This window comes from Aotus nancymaae, unplaced genomic scaffold (genome assembly GCF_030222135.1).
Source record: "Aotus nancymaae isolate 86718 unplaced genomic scaffold, 86718_ANA_hifiasm-v0.15.2.pri h1tg000057l, whole genome shotgun sequence".
NCBI classification, from domain to species: domain Eukaryota; kingdom Metazoa; phylum Chordata; class Mammalia; order Primates; family Aotidae; genus Aotus; species Aotus nancymaae.
Window position 1 is genome coordinate 27,705,002 of NW_026988471.1, and position 26,908 is coordinate 27,731,909.

Sequence of the window (26,908 nt, forward strand, 5' to 3'; positions counted from 1 at the left end):
CAAAATATGTGTCCTAAGTAAAGTCTTTTTTAAAAATGCATCTTAATGGAGGTGGATAGAGGGAAGAAAGCCAGGGAAGAGAGAAAGAATGAGACAGAAAGCAAGATTCTCTGTATTTAGAAACCCTGAATATCTAAATGGGTTTATTTAGAATCAGTGGTCATTTGCATGCCTTCATATGAAATGCTGGAAAACTTAATTGAAACAGCAGTTCATACAGCATAACCAACAGACAACAAACTGCCTTTGGAAGTGAATGAGGACTCCCTGAATTTCCTGGATCCTCTTGGTTCTTTTCAGGCTTTGCAAAGGAAGAAGAACCCAACAAAAGGGAAAAACAACTCTCCATGATTGTCGACAGCTGTATAATAGTGAAAAGAGACCAGCACCAGGCCAGGCGCAGTGGCTCACACTTGTATTCCCAATGCTTTGGGAGGCCAAGGTGGGCAGATCATTTGAGCTCAGGAGTTCAAGACTAGACTGGCCCACATGGTGAAACCGTCTCTACCAACAATACAAATTAGCCAGGCATCTCAGCTACTATGGAGACTGAAGTGGCAGGGTCTCTTGAGCCTAAGAGTTGGAGGTTGCAGGGAGCTGAGATTGCCCCATTGCACTCCAACCTGGGCAACAAAGTGAGACCCCATCTCAAAAAAAAGAAAAGAGAAACCAGGACCAGGAACAGAGAAATGTGGATTTCAGTCCTACTTCTTCCCTTAGGTGCTGTGTGATCTTGGACAAGGCACTTCCCTTCTCTGAGCTTCAGTTTTTTCCATCTGTAGGTGATTTCTATGGTACCTTCAGATTCCACAAGAATATTTTATACTAAAATAGCATCATAGCTATGCTTCTCATTTTTGTTTTTGCTTTTCTTCTCACAGTCACATAATTAACTAAGAGAATGAGGCAAGGAGTTGTGGTTGCTGCTGAACACACACATTTATCCAGAGGGCAAATGTAGACTTTGGTTTAAATTCTTCTGATGAAACTGTGTCTCACGCCCAAATCCCAAGTTCAATGGAACTGCTCTTGAGATGCCAGCCGTAATGGGCTCGCTAGGGAGGAGGTCCATGATGGCCTCTGTCTGAGTCTGTTTCATTGCAACACTCCCAGAAAGCCGGCTCTGTCATTAAGCTCACAAAGTAAACACTGTCCTCAGCAAAGCCCGGAGTTAGCAGTCACCTAAAGGCAACTGTGTTCCTTTAAGGGGACAGCTTTCACCATTCATTGCTCCACTGCTGCCAGCCTTAAAACTTGAAATCAAACTCAGGGCTCCCAAGGCTCTGGCCTTTCATCCAACACCACCGAAGGCTGTGGGCAGGATTCAGAATTATGTTTCGCCAGCTGGTCCAGGCCGCGGTTTGTCTGGGAAGAGAAACAGACACAGGGAACAAAGAGACAGAAGTGGGAAGGTTGGTAAGAAAGAGCCTTTCTGCTGTTATTGCCACAGAGCTACCGGTGGTATTAACACCATCAGAATATTTTACCCAGAAGTCCAGAATGTAGATGTATCAACAAGCATTTCTTACCCTAAACATTTATCGTAGGCATATCACGTTTTTACCATGTCATTTTTTTCTTTTTCTTTCTCTCTCTCTTTCTTTCTTTCTTCTTTCTTTCTTCTTTCTTCCTTCCTTCTTTCCTTCCTTCCTTCCTTCCTTCCTTCCTTCCTTCCTTTCTTTCTTTCTTTCTTTCGAAACAGTCTTGTTCTGTCACCCAGGCTGAAGTGCAATGGCATGATCTCAGCTCACTGCAACCTCTGCCTCCCAGGTTCAAGTGATTCTCCTGCCTCAGACTCCTGAGTAGCTGGGATTACAGGTGTCTGCCACCACACCCAGCTAATTTTTGTATTTTTTTTTAAATAGAGACAGGGGTTTCACCATGTTGGCCAAGCTGGTCTCAAACTCCTGACCTCAGGTGATCTGCCCTCCTCAGCCTCCAAAGTGCAGGGATTACAGACCACTGTGCCCAGCTGTTCTTGTTAATTAATATACTTCTTCCTCGTTATGTTAAAGCTATATCTTGTGTGCATATCCTGAACCCCCACCTAGCTGGCAAATTCTTCAAAGGCAGGAGAAGTTCCCATTGTTTGGTTTCCAAGCCTAACAAGGTGACTGGTGCTGAACTGAGCCAAGATAGGCAGACTGCCTTCACCAGGGCATCAAGAGCAGCACCTTGGTGCATCCCCAAAGCCCTTCTCTGGGGGGAACCAGTCCATCCCTGTATCTTTTTGCGGCCCACAAAACAGTACCTCCTCCCCCAGGTCTGAGAAGACTGAGGAGAGTGTTATTAGGTTCCTACACAGCCTAGACTAGTTGATACTCCATCTGGGACTTGCTGAATGATGACAATAATAACAGCTAACATTTATTGAGCACTTACTATGTGCAGGCTCTGCTAAATACTTTATCTTACAACACAATCCTCATACCAGTCCTCTGAGATAGCACTTTTATCATCCCCATTTTACAAATGAAAAAACTGAGACTCAGAATACACAGCTAGGAAATGGTAGACCTGAGATTCTGGTCAGGGCTGGCTGACTTGAATCCTGTGTTTGAACTAGCATACACTGCTTCCCAAACTAGTTTATAAATTCTTTTGAGAGCAGAGATTCGGCTGGGCATGGTGACTCATGCCTGTAATCCCAGCACTTTGGGAGGCCAAGGCGGGTGGATCACAAAGTCAAGAGATCAAGACCATCCTGGCCAACATGGTGAAACCCCGTCTCTACTAAAAATACAAAAATTAGCTGGGCGTGGTGGCGTGCGCCTGTAGTCCCAGCTACTTGGGAGGCTGAGGCAGGAAAATTGCTTGAACCCAGGAGGCGGAGGTTGCAGTGAGCCGAGATCGTGCCACTGCACTCCAGCCTGGCGCCTGGCAACAGAGCGAGACTCCAACTCAAGAAAAAAAAGAAAGAAAAGAGAGCAGAGATTTTTTTCTTTTCTGTACTCACAGAGCCTAGAGGAATCCTGAGCAACAGTGGACTCTTAGCATCTACCATTTTCTGACTAACTGATGAGCAATCCATGCCCACAGCAGTCAGACACCAGAAATGAGGGTGACAAGAAGTTAGAGAGGATTTGGCAAAGAAAGTTTGGAGAGCTGCTTATAGCCAGGTTGATTTAAGGTGAGGGAGTGTAGGCACAGAGCCCCTCTAGGCAGAACTCAGAAGCTTCCAGAGAGTTCTGGGCAGGAAGGTGGCCTTCTCTTCTCAAGGAAGAGTATCCAAGGAATAAGGAGGCATCCAGACATAGCAAGGGCACGGGGTGGCTACGGACCCCAGCCTCACTCAATGTCTCTGTCTTGGTGATCACTAAGAAGCCAGGGTTGCTCTTTGCAACAAATTGTTCAACTGTTGTTCTGATCACCTCGAATGCAGAAAAATGCACAGTGCCCAACTGTTCCGACACTTTGACTGCTCTGCGGACTTTTTCCCTCTTCCTATATTAAAAATGTGAAGGATTGCAGACCTTTTTTCTAATGGCTTATGTTTTGATGTTTTACCTGTAAATCAATTATTTGGAACTGGTAACACATTTCCCATAGGAAATCATGTTACTTAAAGAGGCAAGGATCTCAGGCTATGTCCTAATGGTCTTATTTTACCCATTATTTATTCATTTATTTTTTTAATTTCTTATTTTTAGAGACAGAGTCTCGCTATGTTGCCCAGGCTGGTCTTGAACTCCTGGACTCAAGGAATCCTCCCACTTCAGTCTCCCAAAGTTCTGGGATTCCAGATGTGAGCCACTGTGCCCAGCGTTTACCCGTTATTAATAGCAGTGAGTCTGACAGTACCTATCACCTACAAATAATCATGTTCATAACGGAAAAAAATATATTACGTTGGTGCAAAGGTAATCAAAGTTCTTGCCACTACAAAACCGCAATTACTTTTGTACCAACCTAATATATTCCTAATTCTAACTCAGCACCCAGGACAGGGTTTCCCCTACCTGGGGAAGGAGGAATTCCTGAGAGTGAGATTAGCAGCACTCTGCTACCTCATAACTTTCTAGCTGGGTTTGGAGAAGAGATCAGAACTTGAGGCTGTAAGATCATGTCAGCCTTATCAAGGAAGTCATGTCTGCAGAAGGAACAGGCTTGCAACACAATCATTACAGCGATGATCCAGATACACCCTGATATCTGTTGGTTCAGGATGACACACATGAGGGTACAAGTCACACTCCTGACCGCCTCAAGACATCTTAAAACTTCAAAGAGATTTCCACCATACTCAGCTTGTGAAATCTCTGAAGTGGAAAGATCGATACCCCTCTAGCCCAGCTCCATCCCAAAACTCTTGTCATATGTGCACTACTCTGTGCTGAGAGACAGGGAGTTGCAGAAGGAATTCCTTCAGGAAGCTTCTTATTCACTTAAAATACATCATTATAATAGCTACTTTTTTTTTTTTTTTTTAGTTCTAACTTTAGGCCAAAGGCTGTATATGTTTTAATTTATTAAATTCTCATAAAAACCCTATGTTTAGATTTAGCTTCACTTAGAATATAAGGAAATTGAGGTTTAGCACGATTAAGTAACTTGCCTTACAGCGAATACATGGAAAAATCAGGATTCAAAAGCCAGTCTGCTGGCCAGGCGTGGTGGCTAACACCTGTAATCCCAGCACTTTGGGAGGCTGAGGTGGGTGGATCACCTGAGATTAGGAGTTCAAGACCGACCTGGCCAACATGGTGAAACCCCATCTCTATTAAAAATACAAAAATTAGCCAGGTGTGTTGGCGAGCACCTGTAATCCCAGCTACTTGGGAGGCTGAGGCAGGAGAATTGCTTGAACCCAGGAGGCAGAGGTTGCAGTGAGCTGAGATCCTGCCATTGCACTCCAGCCTGGGTGAGAAGCAAAACTCCATCTCAAAAAAAAAAAAAAAATACTGAGAGTTTTACAGTAAGTTGAACAGAGGCAAGTCATGGGAACTTCCCCGTGAAGTCATGCAGCACTCAGCAGCACAGGCACGCTGAGCGCAGAAGGAGCTTCCCTTCGGTGCAGTCTTCATACGGGGAGCAGACATATTACACAGATCTCATTATTCTGTAACCAGCATTGCACACCATGTTGACTCATCATTTTGAGAACAAGCTACTTGGCTGTTAAATTGCCCCAGTCTCTAATGAGAATTGTTAAAAAGTAAAATTTTTCCCAAGTCTTCCCTTAGCTATTTTTCCTTCTTTCTTTCTTTCTCTCTTTCTTTCTTTTTCTTTCTTTCTCTGTTTCTTCCTTCCCTCCCTCCCTCCCTCCTTCCTTCCTTTCTTTCTTTCAACAATCTCACTCTGTCACCCGGGCTGGAGTACAGTGGCATGATCTCAGCTCACTGCAAACTCTGCCTCCTGGGTTCAAGCGATTCTCCTGCCTCAGCCTCCCAGGTAGCTGAGATTACAGGCACCCACCACTACACCCAGCTAATTTTTTGTATTTTTAGTAGAGACAGGAGTTCACCATGTTGGCCAATCTGGTCTCGAACTCCTGACCTCATGATCCGCCCTCCTCAGCATCCCAAAGTGCTGGGATTACAGGCATGAGCCAACGTGCATACCCAGTTTTTTTTTTTTTTTTTTTTTTTAAGTACAGATGGGGTTTTGCCATGTTGGCCACGCTGGTCTTGAACTCCTGTCCTCAAGCAATGCATCCGCCCAAACTCCCAAAGTGCTGGGACTACAGTGTTTTTCTTTCTCAATAATGCAATACATAGTCATAAATATTCTCTGGAATCCTCTCATTTTCCTAATTAAAAGAAGAAACTTTTAAGAAACCGAAAGACAGAAGCCTGCTAGATCAATCTTCCCATATGAGTAGCACATCAAACTCATTTATGAAAAAGGAAGAATCACAAAGTTTCAGTTTGTTACAACAATATAAAAAGTAGAAGAGAAAGAAGCGTACAAAAACCAGTACAGATAGGAAGCACAAAATAAGGTTATAGAAATGAATCCAAATTTCAGTAATCATAATAAATGTAAATGGATCAAACAGGCCTTTAAAAGTACAAAAAGAGTTCAAGTTTTAAGTATTAGAAATCCAGATAAATACTTTTTATAAGAGGCTTGCTAAACTGTAAGGATCCAGAATGACAGAAAGCGTAAGTATATAAAAGTAGAGGCTGGGCACAGTGGCTCACATCTGTAATCTCAGTGCTTTGTGGTGCTGGGAGTTGAAGATTAGTCCTGGCAGCACAGTAAGACCCCATCTCTACAAAAAATACAAAAGTTAGCCAGGTGTGGTGGTATGTGCCTATGGTCCCAGCTACTGGGGAGGCTGAGATGGGAGACCTGCTTGAGCCCAGGAGTTTGAGGCTTCAGTGAACTGTGACAGCACCACTGCACTCCAGCCTGGGTGACAGAGCAAGACCCTGTCTGAAAAAGAGTGATAATAATAATGATTTTTTTAAAATTAGCTGGTCATAGTGGCATGCACCCATAGTCCCAGCTACTTGGGAGCCTGAGGCAAAAGGAGTGTTTAAGCCCAAGGAGTTCAAGGCTGCAGTGAGCCAAATGCCACTGCACTCCAGCCTGGGTAACAGAACAAGACTCTGAAAGAAAGTAAAAATAAAATATATCTGGCAAATATCCACCCCTTCAAAAAAGCTAATGTGGTTGTTATTAATATGAGACAAATGAGTTTAAGACAAAAAGCATTTTCAGGGATAAAATGAGTTACTACATTTGATAAAAATTTCATTGGAGAGTTATAACAACTCTAAACTTATATGTCCTTAATAACGTATCTTCAAAGTATGTAATCCAAAAATTGATAAAACTTTATGTTTCAAATTGAAAACATACATGGTGATGAGGATAAATAATTGAGGACGATAGATGAGAAGAAACATATGTTGAGGGTTTACTATTTGCCAAGACTGTGCCAAATGCTAGGGAAACAAGGATGTGGAGACATAGTTTCTGACCCCATAAAACTTCCATATGGAAATAATGTATAATGTGATAAAGGTTATAACAGTGGGATATACACTCTTATAATGAATGATGGAAGACAGAAGGAAGTTACTGTCTCAACCAGAAGAAGAGGAGGTAAAGGAAAACTCACAGAGAAGTCTTTTGAAATCATCTTAAAAGATGAGTAGGAGTTCACCAGATAGACAAAGGGCAGAGGGGAGGGGACCAGGGAGAAGAGCATGCCAGATGGAGGAAACGACACACCAGAAGCCAGAAAGGTAAGAAAGCACAGTATGTTCAGAGATCTAAAGCATTGGATAAAAGCATTGAGAAAGAAAAAAACATTTTTACTGGTAATGATTTCACATGCATGAAACCTTCATTTCAGTGACATTTACACATACCAGAAAGAAGAACTGGACACGCTTCCTCTTCAGCCTAAAAGTCACTAGAAAAATATTACTAATCACATGGGGGATGGGAGGAGCTTAGAAAGCTACCAGTTTGATTTTCCTTGGCAAATCCTGCAGTGCAGATTTGCTAAGCTCCAGTGTAATGCACTCTGGTGATGTCATTTTAGCCTCGAATGGTTGCACATCCCAAACAATCATGTGACTAATACCCTTTGGCTGTCACCAAAAGGTCTAAACAATACCAGCAGCATGGTCAGCCTCAGCGTGCTAGCAAGCTGCCTTAGTTCCTCACTTTCATAATTACAATCTGACTTGTTACATGTAATAAACAGGAGGTGAGAAAGGAGAAAGAAAAACAAGTGTGGAAACTGTTTCATAGTAGTGCTATGACCTAACGCATCCATTTGATTTCAGTTGGCAAGGGAAGCAGAAGATCCAGTTTGACAAAAGAAATCAAGAATGGTTACACAACAGGCTGAGCTGGGAGAGACCTTTATATATTGTCAGTCTCTACCATGGCAGGTAATTCCCTCAGTTGTGAACAAAACATCTTCCAGAGTAGCCAAAAAGTTTTAGGAAATAATGTGCACTTTTTTTTCTTTTTCTTTCCCCTTTGATACCTAGTCCTGCAGAATAATGTGCAATTTAGAAGGGACTGCTTTTTTTCTTTCTTTTAGATAAAACTGTGCCCCTTGATTTTGGGTCTCATTGATGCTGATTCTTTTAACTAAGCAATTTTCTCATGTGCAGTGGGAATTGACACCTCTCTAACCAATTTTTATTTTGTTGTTGAAAACTGGAATTGGAAGCTAGAAGGATGGGGGGATGTCCTCTTTTCTCTCTCTATTTTTTTTCTTTTTGATGTCCTTTACTTCAAGTTAAGCCTGGTTTTTGCTTTAATCATAGCGGAAAGCATTTTCCACGTCAGGGAAAGTAGAGAACAGGCTGTAAACCCTGTCCCCTGTTTGCTCTCCAGCTACCCATTTTTGTCCTTCGCCCTGCGGCAACGTCTTTTCCCCTCTTGTTTGCTTCTCCTTTCTTTATTCATTTCTCAGTTCTTCTCTGGCCTCACTCAAAATGGCAGAAATTATGCAACCTAGTACTTTCCACAGAAGCTCCTTTAGCACAGTAATTCATCAAGGATTCATCAAGTGCCTGCCATGCACCGACATTGTTCTAGATGCCGAGAATACTACCATGAATGAAACAGACAGAAATCCCAGCTGTCGCTGAGCTTTGTCTGAGGGCCACTGGGGAAGGCCTCTCAAAGGAAGCGATAGCTGAGCTGGGATCTGAGTCATGAAGAGGAGAGAGCCTAGGGGAGAACAGCTGCAAGAGTGTTCCAACCAGAGAGACCAGCCCAGCAAAAAGGAGGAGCATCCACCCGGTACATTCCAGGGACAGGAAGGAATGAGGCATGGTGCCTTCAAGGGAAAAGCATGAGTTTGGATGAGGAAGGATGGAGGGTCAGGAATACAAAGTAAGAGAAATTATGGCTGGGCACCGTAGCTCACGCCTGATATAATCCCAGCACTTTGGGAGGCCAAGGCGGGCAAATCACTTGAAGTCAGCTGTTCAGTACCAGCCTGGCCAACATGGTGAAACTCCTTCTCTACCAAAAATACAATTAGCTAGACCTGATGGTACGTGCCTGTAATCCCAGCTACTTGGGAGGCTGAGGCAGGAGAATCACTTGAACTAGGAGGTGGAGGTTGCAGTAAACTGAGATCACACCACTGCACTCCAGTCTGGTGACACAGTGAAACTGTGTCTCAAAAAAAAAAGAGAGAGAGAGAGAAAGACAGAGAGAAATTAGCTTATGGTGAAAGGAATTTTGTCCACAACAAAGGAAAGATTCCTCTGGATCCACCAGATGGAGGAAGGTTTGAGAGAACAAAGTTCATGATTGGGTTCCAGGGTCTGAGCAGAAGCAGGTGAGAGAATCTTCTCTTTCTTTAGAGGTGTAAAGAGTGGGAACTGGGGACCAGTAACTCAGAGAGGCAAGGCCAGGTTCAAGGAAGACTGGGGGGACGAATGGACTGATAGTAACACGCAGAGTCGCACACTTATGCAGTCACATGTGCATGAAACAATAGCAGGCGCCTTTTCGAAGTATGCTGGGTTGAGTGAAATGACCTAAGTGTATATTTTGTATACAGTAAGCAGGAGGGCAGATCCCTGTTTTTACAAACTACATTCTCAACATTTTTAAAAACATTTGTTACTGGCCAGGTGCAGTAGCTCATGCCTGCAATTCCAGCACTTTGGCAGGCTGAGGCAGAAGGATCACTTAAGGTCAGGAGTTCAAGACCAGCCTGGCCAACATAGCCCAAAACCCCCATGTCTACCAAAAAAAAATTTCAAAAATTAGCCGGACATGGTGGCTTATACCTGTAGTCCCAGCTACTTGGGAGGCTGAGGCAAGAGAATTGCTTAAACCTGGGAGAAGAAGTTTCAGTGAGCTGAGATCACAACACTGCACTCCATCCTGGGGAACAGAGTGAAACTCTATCTCAAAAAAATAAAAATTAAAAAAAATTATTCCTTTACAGTAAACATAAAAACCACATACCCTTGTTTAAAATGATTCGAAATTTCAAACAAAATAGAGTGACTGATAAAAACATGCAGGAAGTTTCAGAGTACGTTTCTTCAAGTTACTTAAGCCTCCTTCCTCCAGACTTTGGTCTGGAACCTTCTGATCTACCGCTTTCCAGGCGAATCCCAGCTGAGCTGCTACAACCTGGTAAGTGTGGCTGGATCTGCAGAGCAGCCTCAGGCTGGGCTCATTAACTCCAAAGGAAAAAGAAAAAGGCCACAACTTAGTGGGCTGCCAAAGCTGCTGTCTTTTTTATTTTTTTTTGGGACAGGATCTTGCTATATCATCCAGGCTGGAGTGCAATGGCATGATGTCACTCACTGCAACCTCCCGCTTCCTGGTTTAAGTGATTCTCCTGCCTCAGCCTCCGTAGTAGCTAGGATTACAGGCACCCACCACCATGCCCAGCTAATTTTTGTATTTTTTTTAGTAGAGAGGGGATTTCGCCATGTTGATCATGCTGGTCTTGAACTCCTGACCTCAAGTGATCCACCTACCTTGGCCTCCCAAAGTATTGGGATTATAGATGTGAGCTACCATGCCCAGCCCAAAACTATCTTTAAAAATATATCTGTAGATCTACCGAGTGAAGGAGAGGAATGCTGAGGTTGAAAAGATAGCTTTGCCTTGCTTCATAGAGCAAAGCTTGGCTTAGTGACTAAAAATTTCTGGGAAAAAGTTTCAGAAAAATATTTCATATTAAAAACAAAAACAAGAAAAAACTCAGCTGAACACAGTGGCTCATGCCTATAATCCCAGACCTTTGGGAGGCCAAGGCAGGCAGATCACCTGAGGTCAAAAGTTCAGAAACAGCCTGGCCAACAAGGTGAAAACCAGTCTCTACTAAAAATACAAATATTAGCCTGGCATGGAGGCAGGTGTCTGTAATCCCAGCTACACGGGAGGTTGAGGCAGGAGAATCACTTGAACCCAGGAGGCAGAGGTTGCAGTGAACTGATGTCACGCCACTCCACTCCAGCCTGGACGACAAGAGCAAGACTCCATCTCAAAAAACAAAAATAAAACTCACTAAAGATGAGAACTTTCTGACAAGTGGAAATAGCTGACACGAAGCACTGCAGGTGAGCTATGCTATAAAGCAGGTCCCTGACCTGGGTCTCAGGTCCCTTCTAATGCTTACATGCTGTGAATTAACCTATATCTAAAGACGATGAGCACAGTATTGAATGAACATGTTCACGAACATTGCCATTCTTTCTCTTGCTTCAGAAATAGCTAGTTAAAAAGAAGAATTATCAACATCACTAGCCATCAGAGTAATGCAAATCAAAACCACAATGAGATACCACTTCCCACTCACCAGGATGGCTATCATAAAGAAGATAGATAACAAGAAGTGTTGGTGAGGATATGGAGAAAGCAGAACCCTCATACATGGCTGGCAGGAATGCAAAATGGTATAATCAGTTTGAAAAATAATCTAGCAATTCCTCAAAAAGTTAAATACCTCCCAGCATTTTGGGAGGCTGAGGCAGGAGGATTGTTTGAGCCCAGGAGTTCAAGACCAGCCTGGGCAACAAGGCAAGACTCCACCTCTAAACAGAATAAAAAAACTTAGCTGGGTATAGTGGCACATGCCTGTAGTCCCAGCTACTTGGGAGACTGAGGTGGGAGGATAGCTTAAACCAGGGTGCTTGAGGCTGCAGTGAGTCATGATCGCACCACTGCACTCTAGCCTGAGCAACAAAGCAGGATTCTGTCTCAAAAAGCAAAGAAAGAAAAAAAAGGGAAAAAAAAGAAAGAATAAGTTAGTTAAATATGGAGTTATCATATCACTGAGCAATTTCACTCCTGTGTATAAAGAAAAATGAAAACATATGTCTGCAAAAAAATATGTATATGAATTTTCATATTAGCATTATTTATATTAGCCAAAAAATGGAAACAATTCAAATGTCCATCAACTGATAAATGAATAGACAAAATGTTTATCCATACAGTGGCATATTATTCAGCAATAAAAAGAAATGAAGTACCAATACATGCTACAACGTGGTAGAACCTTGAAGACATAAGTGAAAGAAGACAGTCACAAAAGGCCACATATTGTATGCTAATTATATGAAATGTCCAGAATAGGTAAATTTATAGAGACAGAAAGTAGATTTGTCGTTACCTAAGGCAGTGGCGAGGGAGAGAGTGGGAGGGGAAGTGGAGAGTGACTGACAGGGTTTCCTTTTGCAATGATGAAAATGTTCTGAAGTTGATAGTGGTGACGATTGCACAACTCCATGAATATACAAAAAAAAATTGATGTGTATACTTAAAATGGGTAAAGTGTATGGTATGTGGATTATATCTCAAAAAAACTGTTATGCCCTCCACCCTGCAAAAGAAGAGTTCTGGCATGAAGGTCAGAACACAAACTGACTGACTGATCCCAAACCATTTATTTTATTTATTTACTTTTTTGAGACGGAATCTGATTCTGTCACCCAGGCTGGAGTGCAATGGTGCGATCTCAGCTCCCTGCAACCTCCACCTCCCAGGCTCAAGCAATTCTCCTGCCTTAGCCTCCAGAGCAACTGGGATTACAGATTCTCACCACCACACCTGGCTGACTTTGGTATTTTTAGTAGAGATGAGTTTCACCATGTTGGCCAGGCTGGTCTCGAACTCCGACCTCAAGTAATCTGCCTGCCTCGGCCTCCCAAAGTGCTGAGATTACAGGCATGAGCCACCATGCCCCATCCCAAACCAGTTTAGATTCATGGTGGCATGAATCAAAGGTGGGAAAGGGAGGGGGAGAGAAAAAAAAGAACTACTCTTACAGCAAAACGACAAGCAAAATTTCAGCACAACTTCTATTTGTAATTTGAGAATTAAGGTGGGCATTCTACCATGTAAATATCTGTGCCTGAATTCTGACACAGCGTTTTTTTAAAAGAATGATCCTAAACTGTAGCACCCAGACAACCGAGACTCTGACTTGTATTCCACATTTAACAAATACACACAAAGTTGATTACAAGACTTGGGGGTGCCTCTGGCCCTGAGATCCAGCCCTCCATGCTGGTCCAGTGCAACCCATGACCCTAAACATTTCTTCTGGAGATAACATCATTCAGGATTCAAAGAAACACTTCTGTATCTCTCTTGTTCTACGTCTTCAAAACAAAAAGCTTTTGGGGTTGTGTTGCTGCTGACATTAGGGGAAAAAACGGCTTTGGAAAGATTTGAGTGGCAGAAACTCTTAGTTAAGAAAGGACAAATTAATTAAGTTGTCATATTCCTTCTCTCAGAGAATGTGAATGCAATAGATTCTTGCGTAATTAAGTATCATTGGCTAGGAATGCTGAGGATCCCTTTTCCAGCTTCTCTGTTTTCCAACTCCGAGTTCTAGAGGTACTTGGGAATTAAGTGGCATTTGCAACGGTTGCACATTGTGCGTTGTGACTGAGGACATTCTTATTACTGTTTTTTGTTTTTTCCAATACAAGGTCTGGCTCCGTCGTCCAGGCTGGGGTACAGTGGCGCAAACTCAGCTCACTACAACCTCCACATTCCAGTCTCAACCATCCTCCCACCTCAGCCTCCCAAGTAGCTGGGATTACAGGCATGAGCCACCATGCCAGACTAATTTTTGCATTTTTTGTAGAGAAAGGGTTTCACCATATTGCCCAGGCTGGTGGCTCATGCCTATAATCCCAGCACTTTGGGAAGCCTAGGTGAGAGGACAGTTTGAGGCCAGGAATTCAAGGCCAGCCTGGGCAATATAGTGAGACCTCTTAAAAAAAAGTTCAGCTTTATTTAAATGATTTTTATTTAATGTTGGTGTTCATAAATTATTTTTTATTTTGCCTTCCAATTTTAATAGATATTATAAATATTTTAAAACAATAATTTTCTTGAAGGCATACAAAGTAATTATGATTTTTAAATTTACAATTACTTTAACTTACATTTTGATGAAAATATACTCAAATTTTAAACACAATTACCTTCATTTCTAACTTATTGCATTATTGCTATCAATTGAACACAAATTACATGAAAATCTTTATTGTAACAACATAGTAGTTTTTCTGAAATGGAGAAAATAAAATAGATGTGATGGCATACATAAATAAAGACATAAATAATGTCTTTTATTAATCATACAAAATGTCACTAGCTCCTCCAAACATGTGCAATAATAACTAAAAATCAGTCATCTTTTTTGCTGTCTTTTATGATACTTTATCAACGCCATAGCTTTGCAAATGTTTTTAATAATGTTATGGATTTGTCAAGATTGAAGTATAGAGCACATTTTGTTTAAAATGTTTTGGTTTTCGGCTCGTGCCATGGCCCACGCCTGTAATCCCAGCACTTTGGGAGGCCGAGGCAGGCAGATCACTTGAGGTCAGGAGTTCGAAACCAGCCTGGTGAAACCCTGTTGACTGGGTGTGGTGGTGGGCACCTGTAATCTCAGCTACTCGGGAGGCTGAGGCAGGAGAATCGCTTGAACCTGGAAGGCAGAGGTTGCAGTGAGCTGAGATCATACCACTGCACTCCGGCCTGGGTGACACAGCAAGGCTCTGTCTCAAAAAAAGAAAAAAGAAAACCACATCCCCTCCAGGCAGACATAACGAAAAGGAGGCCCTTTCCTCCCTGCAGAATCAGCCCTGGGCCAGGGAGCCAGGCCCAGCAAGAGAAGCCAGGGCTGGATTTTTATCCCTAGTGGCCCTGTTGGTTGGGCACCTGGCTCAGGGCACAACCTGCACTCCCGTATATGTGGCTCTGACCTAGGCAATGGCCTCGCATTAGAGTGAGGAAAGTGTCCAACTTCTAGTGGCAGGCACATTGGAGTGGAGGTTCCAAAATTTCGTTTCATATATTCCTAGGTTCCACTGAGGTGCCTCTGACCCCCACCCCCAAACCACAGATCAACCACAGCAGGTCTCTTTCACCTACTGTGTAATAGAGGGGTTTTGTTTATGTTTTTGTTTTAGTGGAAGATATCGCATAACTTTTTTATTTTTTTATTTTTTGAGATGGAGCCTTGCTCTGTAGCCCAGGCTGGAGTGCAGTGGCGTGATCTCGTCTCACTGCAACCTCCGCCTCCCTGGTCCCAGTTCAAGCAATTCTCCTACCTCGGCCTCCCAAGTAGCTGGGATTACAGGCACAAGCCACCATGCCCAGCTAATTTTTGTATTTTTTAGTAGAGACGGGGTTTCACCATGTTGACCAGTCTGATCTTGAACTCCTGACCTCGTGATCTGCCCAACTGAGCCTCCCAAAGTGCTGGGATTACAGACGTGAGCCACCAAGCCCGGCCGATATTGTATAACTTTAAAAATATACATTTATGTGTAACGCCTGATTTAGTCCAGCCACACAGCCATATCATGGTCCCTGGTGACAATGGAATAAGAGGGACAGCAGTGGGAGCTGGGGAGGGCAGGGGGAGGGAGACTTTTTAGGGACATCCACAGCCACTGGCTTTTGTCCCCTACTCCAGTGGGTGTGCTCCTCTCCTTGACCCCACCAGGCACCATACTTTATAGTTACTTAGAATTTGTCAAGACCTTGGCTGGGGGGTCTCGCTGATAAATCCAAATTACTATGCTTTTGTTAAACCTTTCACATGCCAAAGCAGGCAAACAACGGATATTTTTTAACATCCACATTTGAAAACTATTCTGGGTATACTTCACTGTAATATACAGGCAGCAAAGCAACCGTAACATTTCCTCATTTTCCTGACTAAATTTAGAAGCAAACATTTTCAGAATATGAAATTAAATAACAAAGGTCATAGGACAATGAATAATATGCTATGTGTGGTTAATTATACTTGTTCTAAAAAAAAGTCATCCTAGCCTCTCTATAAAAATTGTGTGTGCAGCTATTTCACTTTGAAATGTCATAAGGTTACTCTGTTTCAAAAAGAAAATGGAAAAGCACAAAGATATTTATGTAACCCTGAAAGAAAATATTTCTTAAGCGAATGTAATATTTAATTCCATATTATTTCCTTTTGTCCTGTGGCTGGTTTATAAATATTAGAGGCACGATTCTTTGTGCTATTGAAATTAAGGGTTCACGGTATTTTTTGTCTTTTCAGGAAAAATAATCAAACAATTTAGATGCAGAAAAGATATGATTGTTTCCCAGCAGCCACTAAAATCTGACAAGCCATTTTAATCATAAGGTAGATAGAATTATGATTTAATCTTTTTCATAATGAGATAATCTGTACTTTTAACTTCAAATAAGATGCTGTTTTTAATCTACCCTTCATACTTCAGACTTCAAAAGTGAAACATATCTGAAATACTTGAATGAAAATCACTTGCCTACCTATTTTTTATCTCTGCTGTAATTAAAGCAGGGAACTTAATTGCAAGTGAACTCATTCTAATACTCCAATAAGACAAAATAAGCAAGCTGTGTTATTAATAGCAATGACGGAAGTGATCGCTCTGGGCAGTCTGGCAAATGCTTACCTGTGACCGAGATGTTCACCTAAAAAAAGCCACATTGAGGTCAAGTTCACTTTTGCTTTTTTCGGTAATTTGGCCCTACCATGCCCTGAAAGATCAGAGGAGGATTTTTCCTCTGAAATTTTTCTCCTATTGCCCTGGGATTTACACTCTTGCTTCTTCCGGTGGTGTATGAAACATTACTAAACACCTACTAAGTGCCAGACACTTTACTAGCTGTTAGGAATTGAAAGAGAAAGAATACGGTCTGCAGTCCAGGAGCTCAGGCTAGAGCATTCTACACTATGTGCTATGCTAGAGGCATGCACAAGGCTCCTGATCCAGCCCAGCCTCAGATTCTGAGTCCAGAGCAGGGATGGATTCAGTTTCTTCACCTGGATAATTTCTCTAGGGTTGATCCAAACTCTAAAATGTATATGATTCTAGTTGGCAGCTCATGTTATTTCAGATAAGGTGTTTAATAGTTGCACTGTATGCAGCTACAGTTACTTCTTTGTTTTGTGTTTTGTTTGTTTCTTTGTTGTTTGTTTGTTTGTTGGGAAGGGCTCTCACTCTCTTGCCCAGGCTGCAGTGCAGGGGCACAGTCTCATCTCACTGCAGCCTCCCCCTCCCGGGTTCAAGAGATTCTTGTGCCTCAGCCTCCCAAGTATCTGGGATTACAGGCACACACACAACCACGACCAGCTAATTTTTTTATTTTTCATAGAAATGGGTTTTCACTATGTTGCCCAGGCTGAGCTCAAATAAACTGCCTGCCTCTGCCTTTCAAAGTGCTGAGATTACAAGTGTGAGGCACCACACCTGGCCGGCCATAGTACTTCTATAATGTTGATGCCAGAGTCTCTTCCTGGCTCCTCTGAGTGTTTTCTTTATGTTATTAACCTACTTAAAATCTCACATTTACATTTTATTTGTTGAGGGGAGGTATTGTTGTGGGTATTTTGAGAGTGTGGTACCCCTTCAATCCACCTTTCTTTGATGGAGAATGATTTTATCTTATTCAAGTTACCGATTTGCCACAGATTCAGATTCTAAAAAAATTTACTTGTCTTTGATCCTTTTGAAATGAACACAATGAGTTGGAGACACACTCCTCTCTTCTATTTTAGAAAAGAGAAGACTTAAAGTGCTTCTATCTTGCGATTTATTGGGCAGGTTCTTGCCAGTGAATGAGGCTGATCCCGGCCACAGCCGCTTGCTTTGAATCATCCAAGCCCATGGGGTTTGCTGATTCAGGGATCACTCTGTTCTCTATAGCTCTTCTGCTGGCCACTTCTCAATAAGTAGAACCGTTCTCCAGCTTGAGTTGTAAAGCCATTTTGTTTGAAGAGGTTTCAAGAAAGCCAAGGCAAAATCAGATGAATTGTAGTTCAGTGAGTTTCTACTGGGAACTAGGAGGGATAAAATCTTTTTCGAACTACACAAAGCTCCCCACCCCACCCCTGTCCCCATCCCTATCCATAGTAGCATTCAAGAATCACTGCAATAAAGGGTGAAAATAGGAGCTAGAATCTGGAGCCCAGGGTTCCATTGACAGTTCCGTCACGGCCTCTCCGGCTGCTCTGTGATCCTGGTTTACCTTTTTGTCATACGTGAATCTACCTATCTGCATATTTTGAGTTAAAATGAATAAAAATTTAAAGTGATTCAAATTTTTCAAAGAATGAAATATGTAATGGAAAAGCTGCAATAGGAATGATATGTTTAGACTGCCTATAAAGTTATCCAAAAAAGAAAACAACTATAGCTGGGTTCCAGATGATCGAGTTTCCAGTGATGCTCATCCACTGAGGTGCAATTTGGGTATGTTCTCCAAACTCCTAGGGCGGGTTCCTTTACCTGGATGAATGGTAGAGAGCTGATAGGGCCCCACAGAGCCAGGCACTTACAAGCTCACAGAAGGGCAAGTGTGTAGCTGGGAGGCCCTTAGGAAATGTCTCAGAGATCTTTTAGATTCCTGGCCAAGAGCACTTTCTCCTTAGCTTTCTCTAGGAAGTTTCATCTTTCATTGAGACTTTATTCAGACAATGCTTGTTCTCCTAAGTGTTCTCCAAGACAGCAGCTCTTATGCAGCCCCTCTTGGGGTCACATGTCTCCTTGGCTGGCCACCCCCCAACATGCCAGTACAAGACATTCTCAGACCCCAGCTTCTACAGTGCGACCCATCTACTTTTCATATTTGATTATCTGGCCTCACAGACTGGCGAAGTTAGTGGGCACACTAACTGGAGAGGAATAAGGCAAATTATGAAGGTACTGTTTGTTTGTTTGTTTATGAATAAACTAATTAAAGTAGCTTGTCTGTGGTCTCCCCATGAATGAGTGGCCAGCTCAGGACTAGAGCTGGGGTCAGTGAACTACACCCCTCAGGCCAAATCTGACCAGGAGCCTGTTTTTATACCAAGAGCAAAAAAAATGGTTTTTATATTTTCAAAGGGTTGTAAGAAAAATAAATAATAGACCAGGCACAGTGACTCATGCCTGTAATCCCAGCAGTTTGGGAGGCCAAGGCAGACAGATTACTTGAGGCCCGGACTTCAAGACCAGCCTGTCCAATGTGGCAAAAACGCATCTCTACTAAAAATACAAAAATTAGCTGGGCGTGGTGGTGCACACCTGTAGTTCCCAGCTTCTCTGGAGGCTGAGGCAGGAGAATCGCTTACACCTGGGAAGTGGAAGTTGCAGTGAGCTGAGATCACGCCACTGCACTCCAGCCTGGGTGACAGAGAAAGAATTTGTCTCAAAATAATAATTATAATAACAGTAATAGTAATAATAAGGCTGGGTGCGGTGGCTCATGCATGTAATGCCAACACTTTGGGAGGCTGAGGCAAGTGGATCACTTGAGGTCAGGAGTTAGAGATGAGCCTGACCAACGTGGTGAAACCCCGTCTCTACTACAAATATAAAAAATTAGCTGGGCGTGGTGGCACATGCCTGTAATCTCAGCTACTCAGATGCTGAGGCAGGAATATCCCTTAAACCCAGGAGGCAGAGGTTGCAGTGCACAGAGATTGCACCACCGCACTCCAGCCTGGGTGACAGAGCAAGATTCTGTCTCCAAAAACAACAACAACAACAATAATAAGATAACAAATATGTAATAGAGGCTGTATGTGGTCCACAAGCCTAATAGATTCATTATCTGGCCCTTTACAGAAAAGTCTGCTGACCCATGGTCTAGAGTATCCACATCTTACCCGTTGGGGCCTTTTGGGTTCTTGAAGAAGGTGAGTCCACTAGTATCACCCTCCTGACCTTTAGTCTTCCCCTCACTCAATGTCATGTGAGTCATACAACTGGTGAACTTGAAGAGGAACTGAGCTTAGATCAGCCCTTAGTGGCAGTGTCTTCTCAGAGTCAACCTACATTTATGGTATAAATTCTGGTCCACTCTCTGCTGTGTAGTATGGGCCCAACACAAGTTGCAAGTCACTCTGCTCTGGAACTTTATCTCACGGTAAACTCATACTAACCCAAGCTCACAGAGACTGCTGTATAGCCAGAATTCAAATTCATTCTGTTTTAACCATAAGTGCAGCCAGCTAACAGGTGAGCCTTCACATCAGCAGACCAGTCTTTGCTTCCTATCATCAGGCTTGAGCACACAGGGAGCCATGCGGGGCATTAAATCTGAGTAAGGAGAGGTGGGTAGATGATTTATCCAAGGATACACTTGCCACAGAGACCTGAGAGCTCAGATCCTTAGGCTGAGGCCCCTTCTCTGTTGAACAGTACTTGAAAGTGTGCTACCCACTTCTTGCTTCTTAGGCTGAGGTTTTCCAGGCTACAGGCAGACAGCTTCTCTGTCTTCCTTCTCTGTTCATCCAGACTTTCTCCATACAACTATTAAATGAACAGACATTCTGGTGATTGCCTTCCTGGATTACCCCCAGGTCACTGAAATTAGGGGTGCTCCCAAAGTCTTCAGGTACACACTGGTTATCTCTCAGTTTACTCCTTCAGTGAGCTTAGCCTAATCTCTGTGTGATTCTGTGCATGTCCACATGTGTGCAAATTTGTGTGTGTGCGTGTGTGTGTGGGGTTGTGTGTTTGTGTGTATCTGGCTGGTTTAACTCTCAGAAGGCAAATTTATTTCCTATTTTCAGGTTTTTTGGAAGATATTTTATTATTACCCCCTTTGCTACCAACAAGGTATTTTTGAGCTATTTTGAAAGCAAATCTGTAGTGCAACTGTTTTTATTATATTTTGAGACTTAGCTATTTGAATCAAACACATAAGCAGTTTTTCCTGATTTCCTATTGTAATAACTTGTAAGACTGAGCTCATGATGACAAATGTCTAGTAAAGCCTCTCAGGATAACTCATCTGTTTTCATAACCGCTGTGAAATAGCCTTATGTAATCAACTCGACACATCTTTAAGATCTCTTATTTGTTTCCAAAGGAGGCAGATAAAAATATTTTGCTGTTAAACAAAATAATAGCCAGTTGGATGCCTCCAACAATCAGCCTCAGATCAGAAACATCCTCCACAACTGTCTTCCTTTCTTTCCTTTCTTCTCACCTTCCTTCCTTGTTCCTTCTCTCCTTCCCTCCCTCCCTTCCTCCCTCCTCCCCAAATATGTATAGAGCATCTCCCCTGTGGTAGGCATAGTTTTTGGCATTGTAGATATAATAGTGAAATGTAGTATAAGAAAAGAGTCCTGCCCTACCAGGGCTTACATTCTAGTTGACAGGAGACAGACTATTAAAAAAACAGCAAATAATAAAAATATCAGCAATGGATAAATGCTATGCAAAGAATAAAATTGAATGGTGTAATAGTGATTACTTTAGATGGATAATCAGTGAAGGCCTCTCTGAAGAATAACATTTTAGCTGAGACTTAGGGGTAAGAAGAAGCCTATCGTGGGAATCTAGAGGTAAAGAACATTACAGCTAAGGCCAGGCCCCAGACAAAGACCCAAAAGGAAGAACAGGCTTGGGGAGTCCTGGGAAAAACAAGAAAGCTAATGCGGCCAGAGTGTGGCTGGTGGGCAAGGAGGCCCACACCTATAATTCCAGCACTTTGGGAGGCTGAGGTAGAAGGATCGCTTGAGGCCAGGGTTTGAGACAAGTCTGGGCAATACAGGGAGACTTCTGTATCTAAAAAAAATTTTTAAATTAGCCTAGCACGCACCTGTGGTCCCGGCTACTCAGGAAAAAAGAGAATTACTTGAGCCCAGGCAGTCGAGGCTGCAGTGAACTATGATCATGCCACTGCACTCCAATCTGGACAATAGAGCAAGACCCCCATCTCAAAAAAAAAAAAAAAAAGCACAGGATGTTCAATGTATCCGTGGCAAATACCTTTGACAATTTCTTCATGTACAGAGACTGTGGAAATTGTCATTGCTTTACCCTGCCTCTTTTTTTCTTTTCTTTTTTCTTTTTTTCCCTTACAAAAAAAATATATGAGGAAAGTTAGGTGTGTAATATGGGTTGGTTTAGTCTCCACAGCTTTGTCTCTGGCAAAGTTCATTTGCGTATTTCTCCAGATTTATCAGGTTGTACCTCATACCACATCAGATGAGTAGCAGCTTTTTTTTTTTTTTCCCAGACAGGGTCTTCCCTTGTTGCTAGGCCGGAGTGCAATGGTATAACCTCAGCTCACTGCAACTTCTGCCTTCTAGATTCAAGTGATCCTCCTGCCTCAGCCACCCAAGTAGCATGGATTGCAGGCATGTGCCACCACACCCAGCTAATTTTTGTATTTTTAGTAAAGATGGCATTTCGCCATGTTGGCCAGGCTGGTCTCGAACTTCTGGCCTCATGCCATCTGCCTGCCTTAGCCTCCCAAAGCGTTGGGATTACAGGCGTGAGCCACCACACTCAGCCAGCCACAAGTGGCATTTAAAAAGAGCAAAAGGGCAAAGATGTTAAAAATGTATCACCATGCCCCTCATTATCTAAGAGGTATTTTCACAGGCATTTGAAAGTCACAGGTAGAGGAGGAAGACCCAGGTGAGTGATGTTTTATGAATTGTTTTATTAAACTTGAGAAACTTCCCCTTTTGAAGGCATGGAGGTGTCAGGATTCTGGGTCTCAAAATGTGCCTCCAGTTTAGTGATGGGTGTACACTAAGGAAAGCATAAACGAGGTCTCAAAATGCGTGCTAGGCCTAAAGATTGCAGCTTCATAAAACTCATCATTCTCCATTTATTTAAAAGAGAGCTGGCTCTGGGGAATTGATTTACATTAATCAGAGTTATAATAGACTGATTAATAAAATACAATTCAATTTATTCATTACCTGTGAATATTACAACTACCAGGCTGAAATCATGTCTGTTGGTCAGCACATGCTCTTCCTGTTGGAGAAATCTATTTAAGAAACAAAATTAAAGTCAGAAGGTTAAATGTTATATATGGAAGCTGAACAAATCAAGTTGGATGTTTTGAAAGGCTATTTTCATTAAGCATTGGAAGCCTGATATAGCCTTTTTTCAGTACAAGGACATACAGTCCCAGCTAGGCCAATGAACTGCTACTTGGCTGGACAGAAAAGGCCAATGCTGGAGAAACACTGAAAAATTTCAACTCTCAGCCTCTCCTTTTCCCAGGTCTAGGCCCCTACTTCCCAAAGAGTGGTCTAATGGCCTCCTACAGTTGATTTGCCTTGGGGATTGATTTTATTTTTATTTTATTTTATTTTTTTTTCTTAAAGAAGGTGTCTTGTTTTATCACTCAGACTGGAGTACAGTGGTACAATCATAGCTCACTGCCACCTCAAACTCACGGGCTCAAGCAATCCTCCCACTTCAGCCTCCCAAGGACCTGGTACTACAGGTTTGTACCACTGCACTCAGCTAATTTTTAAACATTTTGTAGACACAGGGTCTCACTGTGCTACCCAGGCTGGTCTCAAATTCCTGGCCTCAAGTGATCCTCCCACCTTAGCCTCCCAAAGTTCTGGGATTATAGGCGTGAGCCACCACACCTGGCCCCAGGGATTTATTTTTGTTTTTATTTTTATTTTTGGAGACAGGATCTCACTCTGTCTCCCAAGCTGGAGTGCAGTGGCATGATCACAGCTCACTGCAGCCTCAGCCTTCCAGGCTCAAGCGACCCTCCTGCCTCAGCCTCCTGAGTGGCTGAGACTAGGCATGTGCCACCATGCTCAGGTAATTTTTTAATTTTTTTGGAGACACGGTTTCCCTATATTGCCCAGGCTGCCAGGGATTTATTTAAAAATGTATTTTTTCTTTTTTCTTTTTTTTTTTTTTGAGACAAAGTCTCGCTTTGTCACCAGGCCGGAGGACAGTGGCACAATCTTGGCTCACTGCAACCTCCAACTCCTTTTCAAGCGATTCTCCCGCCTCAGCCCCCCAAGCAGCTGGGAATATAGGCATGCACCATCATGCCCATTTTTGTATTTTTAGTAGAGACAGGGTTTCATCATGTTGACCAAGATGGTCTCGATCTCCTGACCTCATGATCCGCCCCCCTTGGCCTCCCAAAGTGCTGGGATTACAGGTGTGAGCCACCACACCTGGCCAAAATGCATTTTTCTATACCCCATCCCACACTTCTAAATCAGAATTTCTGGTCTTGAGCTAAGATATGAGTTTTAACTGGCTTTCTAGAGAAGTGTAATGCACACTAATGTTTTGAAAACCACTGCTAGCTGGTAAACTGTATAACCGTAAGCAAGTTAGTTACTTAACTTCTCGAAGTCTCAGTTTCTTTGTTTGTAAAATAAGGATAATAGGTTCTATCTTCTAGGGTTATTGGTGGCATCAAATGAGTCAAGATATGTAAAGCTCTTAGAACAATGTCTAGCACCTAGTAAGCCTTCAACGTATGATGGCTATTATTATTTTCACCATTAGCATCATTTTTTTTTTGAGATGGGGTCTCATTCTGTAGCCCAGACTGGAGTACAGTGGCACCATCTCAGCTCACTGCAATCTCTGCCTTCCCAGTTCAAGAGATTCTCCTACTTCAACTTCCCAAGTAGCTGGAACTAGAGGCGTGTGCCGCTATGCCTGGCTAATTTTTGTGTTTTTAGTAGAGATGGGGTTTCACCATGTTGGACAGGCTGGTCTCAAACTGCTGACCTCAGGTGATTCGCCCACCTCGGCCTCCCAAAGTGCTGGGATTACAGGCGTGAGCCACCACGCCTGGTCCATCATTTTGATTTTCATTATTCTGCCCACTACATTTTTGTTTGCTCATAGACTTTAATTTTTTTAAATCAAGCAAAGCCAAATGCATTGGTTACTACGTAAAGAGAGACCACACTCTTGACAGAGTCTCAGTGCCATCTCCCAGATTGTTTTTTATTGACAATATTTCAGGGTTTCTGCTTCTCAGGAATGGAAAAGATAGTATCCTAAGCCATCTCCAAATTATTAAGCACGGTGGATTGATCTTAGATTTCTAGTCCAAACATTGTGGCTCATACTTGTAATTCCAGTGCTGTGGAAGGGTGAGGCAGGAGGACCACTTAAGGCAGGGGTTTGAGACCAGCCTGGGCAACAGAGCAAGACCTCATCTGTCCAAAATATTTTTAAAAGCCAGATGTGGTGCATGTGCCTATAGTCCTAACTACTTGGGAGGCTGAGGTAAGAGGCTCTCCTGAGCCCAAGAATTCAAGCCTGGAGTGAGCTATGATCACACCGTTGTATTCCAGCCTAAGCAACAAAGCAAGACCCTAAAGGAAAAAATAAATCAAAGTTTCTAATGGTATTCATAGTGTTTGGCTTAAAGCTTACATTTGATCTCAGAGTTTGGCACATTTTTTCTCTATCTTGAAAGTTGCTTTGCATCTTAGTTGTGGGCTAAAGATTCTTTATTTGCTGACAGTAGCAACAAACCAACTGGTTTAGTGTCATTCCCCCCAAATGCCACTTGTTACAAATCACTTCATATTTATACCTTCCTTTTAAAAAATGAACAAAATGGCCTGGCGCAGTGGCTTATGCCTGTAATCCCAACACTTTGAGAGGCCGAGGTGGGCAAATCACCTGAGATCAGGAGTCGAGATCAGCCTGGGCAACATGGTGAAACCCTGTCTCTACTAAAAATACAAAAAAAAAAAAAAAAATAGCTGGGTGTGGTGGCACATGCCTGTAATCCTGGCTACTCAGGAGGCTGAGGTGGGAGAATTGCTTGAACCTGGGAGGCGGAGATTGCAGGGAGGCAAAATCACTCCACTGTACTCCAGCCTGGGCGACAGAGCAAGACTCCATCTCGAAAAAAAAAATTTTTTTAATTTAAAAATGAACAAAATGTAGAAATAGAGTCCTCTAAATTGTCTGAGTGAAAGTGATTCTAACTAAATCAGGGGGAATCTTGGAGTTGTCATGCTAGTATATTTGGAAGTAGAGTACCACAAAGTAACTTCAAATGTTTGTTTTGTAACTTGTCAGAGTTTGTAAGTAGAACTTAGAACAGCACCATTTATATCAACTATCTCTTCATCTGAATACTTCAAAGTGGGTTATGAACGTTAATGAAGCCTCCAAACATCCCTGTGACGTGGATAATTATACTAGCCATCCCTGCCTTTTTGATGACCACGGTAAAGGAGGAGGAGGTTACCTGAAGTGAATTCCCCAGGTTAGGCTGATTCAGCAGCAAAACCACCCAGGGAACTTTTCATCGTTGCAATCTAATAATTCTGCACCTGATTTCCCCAAGCATACATAAACATACCTTTGAGTTGCCTCTGTTTAGACTCTGTTGCCCAGGCTGGAGTGCGGTGGCAGGATCTGGGCTCACTGCAACCTCCGCCTCCCAGGTCCAATCGATTCTCTTGCCTCAGCCTCCTGAGTAGCTGGAATTACAGGCGTGCACCACCACACCTAACTAATTTTTGTATTTTTAGTAAAGACAGTGTTTTGCCATGTTGGCCAGGTTGGTCTCGAACTCCTGACCTCAAAGGATCCACCCGCCTCAGCCTCCCAAAGTGCTGAGATTACAGGCGTGAGCCACCATACCCAGCCTCCCCAAACATAAACATAACATTTTTACATGAGTTGTTGAGAAAGGAATCCAAATTTACCAAATCAAAATTAAAAGTCTAACCTGGTGAAAAGAAAAGGCAGGTATACCCTGGGATTAGCCAGAGTTTAGCTACTCAGAGTTCCTTTCTGTCCAGTCTGCTCCCCAGTGGACTTTTGTCCCACCCTCTTATTTCCACTTCCCAATAAACTGAGAACCCACAGTGCTGGCCTGTAGTGTGGGAAACAGCCGGAGTTACCGATGCCAGGCATGGCCTAAGCATTCTGCTGAGGGAGAGCCATGCCTCCAGCTCCAAAGTGTCCACTTGGCTCCACCCATTTCACTGGTGTGCCAGTTTCTGCTAAACATGGCCCAGCTCCCAGCTGGCAAAGCTCTGAACTATTTTTAGCTGGGTCCAGGGCTCAGGCCAAGGGATCTAGATAGGTAGCTGAGATTCGGCTCTAGTGTTTTAAAAATAATAACCTTTATTGTTTTTCTTCTCATTTTTATTTATGTCTTCAGTTTAGACTTTTAGAAATCTAGCCAAGAAAAGGGTGTGACCATTTAGAAAATAGCA

The 26,908-nt window shown here is 42.8% G+C and overlaps 1 long non-coding RNA gene across 1 annotated transcript; it reads right to left on the reverse strand.

Moving 5' to 3' along the window:
- Positions 1–914: 914 nt before the first annotated feature.
- LOC110569042 (uncharacterized) lies at positions 915–26,594 on the reverse strand. The gene is made up of 2 exons (XR_002479187.2): positions 26,416–26,594; positions 915–1,365 (listed from the first exon to the last, which is right to left on the reverse strand). It is a non-coding gene; the product is annotated as an uncharacterized LOC110569042 (long non-coding RNA).
- Positions 26,595–26,908: the final 314 nt, after the last annotated feature.